Source organism: Ovis aries, chromosome 20 (assembly GCF_016772045.2).
Source record: "Ovis aries strain OAR_USU_Benz2616 breed Rambouillet chromosome 20, ARS-UI_Ramb_v3.0, whole genome shotgun sequence".
NCBI classification, from domain to species: domain Eukaryota; kingdom Metazoa; phylum Chordata; class Mammalia; order Artiodactyla; family Bovidae; genus Ovis; species Ovis aries.
In genome coordinates this window covers 24,412,588-24,414,986 of record NC_056073.1, presented here as the reverse complement: position 1 = coordinate 24,414,986, position 2,399 = coordinate 24,412,588, and the positions used below count along the sequence as shown (strand labels likewise).

Here is a 2,399-nt window from a genome sequence, read left to right as displayed (position 1 = left end):
AACTAAACATTATGTCATAAAGTACTCTTTTCACATATTATTACAGATTACTCCTAATTACAATTTTAATGTCAGTATAACATTCCCTTCATTTGTGGTAGCATAATTTTTTTTAATTTTTTCGGCCACATCACATGGCATGTGGGATCTTAGTGCCCTGTCCAGGGACCAAATTTGTGCCCTCTGCAGGGGAAGTGCAGAATCTCTCTCTCTCTTTTTTTTGTTGCTATTAAAAGCTTTATTGTTTCCATTTGGTTCAAGGCTTGGGAGAGGGCTCCAGGGTGTTAAAAAGTTGCCTAGTGGCTGCAGAGAGGGGCTTCAGGCGAAGCCCTGACATTAGTGGGGCCCCTCAAAGCCCACTGGGCTCCAGAGGCTCCTAGTTGTGCTTGAGGGTGAGCCTTTTGAAGAGATATTCGCCCAGCCCAACCTAGGGACTAGCCAGCTTTCAAGGTTGATCAGGTGGTCACCCATCTTCTTGAAGAATTTCACCTCCTCATCTAGGAAGTCGTTCTCCAGGAAGTCACAGAAGTAGGGGTTTCCTCGGGCAGAACCCAGGCCACGTAGATCCAAAGGGGCCTGGTACAGGTTTCTCTCCAGGAGAAGGGCGGCTTCCATAGCATCCTGGGTTTTACCCCACTCATCTTAAGATGGTTTCTGCATGTTCAGGAAAAGGGCCCTGCCACCATGCTGGTTTTGCATTTTCAAGAGGCGATCGTGCTCCCCCTTGGCCAATTCGAGGAAAAAGTGGCCCCTACCCTCCAGAGCCACATCGTTGAGGTTGAAAGAGAAGCCCAGAGATGGGCAGGTGTAGGAGGCCAGCAGATGCATAGAGATGGTGGCCTGCATCTCAGTGAAATAATTCTGACAAATCTGGGAGCCCATGGTTGATTGGTAATAAGCTGTTTAGCTTAAAAAAACAAATGGTGTTGGCTGGACCCAGTGATCACAGACAGCTGAGGGGCTGATTCTGAAGGTTGCTACTGGGAAAAAGGTTGGAGGGTGGTTGGAAGCTGGAGCAAGGGGCGACCCTGGATCTGTTTGCTGGGACCTTGGAGTGAATGCACTGCTGAAAGTGTGGAATATTAACCACTGGACTTCCAGGGAAGTCTCTGTAGCATAATTTTTTAAAACCATCTTGTATTGTTAGGCACTTAGATTTATTTATATTATATAGTGGACTGTAGACTACCAGACTTCTCCATCCATGAGATTCTCCAGGCAAGAATACTGGAGTGGGTTACCATTTCCTTCTCCAGGGAATCTTCCTGACCCAGGGATCAAACCCGGTTCTCCCACATTGGAGGCAGACGCTTTAACTTCTGAGCCACAGGGAAGCTCCATTATATAGTATGCTGCTGCTAAGTCACTTCAGTCGTGTCCGACTCTGTGTGACCTCATAGACGGCAGCCCACCAGGCTCCCCCGTCCCTAGGATTCTCCAGGCAAGAACACTGGAGTGGGTTGCCATTTCCTTCTCCAATGCATGAAAGCGAAAAGTGAAAGGGAAGTCGCTCAGTCATGTCCGACCCTCAGCGACCCCATGGACTGCAGCCTTCCAGGCTCCTCCGTCCATGGGATTTTCCAGGCAGGAGTACTGGAGTGGGGTGCCATTGCCTTCTCCCCATTATATAGTATATCTTCCATAAAATCAGTATCTTCCTTCAGATGTTTGTCTTCTTCAATTGATTTAAATCCTGTGTATTCAAGTGATCCAGTGGGAGGGTATGAACCGTATCTTGGGGGCCTGTGGTATCTGTTAGAAAACTGCTTTCTCCAAAATGATAGCAATCTATCTTGCTGCATCAAGGAGGATCTCAGCATAATCCTCCCATCATTCAAAATGATCACTATAGACTTTTTTGGTAGTATCATTAATGTAAAACAGTACCTCATTATCATTTTACTTTGTTCTTGGTATCTTTTTGGAAAATCATAACTGAAGTTAAATTTATTGTTATTTGAATTTCCTCTTGTGTATGTATGTTCCTGGGATTATTGACATTTTTATAAATTGGAAGGCACACTCTCACCTCTGTCACCAAATTAGTGAATGGGTTTCTGATGAGTAAAATTCAAGTAGAAGCAAAGTCCTAATCTATTGCAAAGTACACTGGACTTGGAGTCAGTGGATGCTGCTTTGAGTTCTGAGTCAGTTATGACTTGTGTTATGTTGAGAATGTTTTAGACCATCAATAAAATGGAGAGACACCAAAGCAGGCCAGGCCCTATTTTGATTCTCCCCCTCCTACCCCGCCCAGCTTTTTTTGCAAAGAAGGTTGGAAATGACAGAAAACAAAAATAGGAATTATTCAGAAGTATTTCAGTCCCTTGTTTTGCTCTACAAAATGCTGTATCAAGCAATATTCAGGGGACTTGCCTGGTGGTCCAGTGGTTAAGATT

At 45.0% G+C, this 2,399-nt stretch overlaps 1 pseudogene; it reads right to left on the bottom strand.

Moving 5' to 3' along the window:
- Window positions 1–376: 376 nt before the first annotated feature.
- On the bottom strand, window positions 377–882 carry LOC101104694 (ferritin light chain-like; annotated as a pseudogene).
- Window positions 883–2,399: the final 1,517 nt, after the last annotated feature.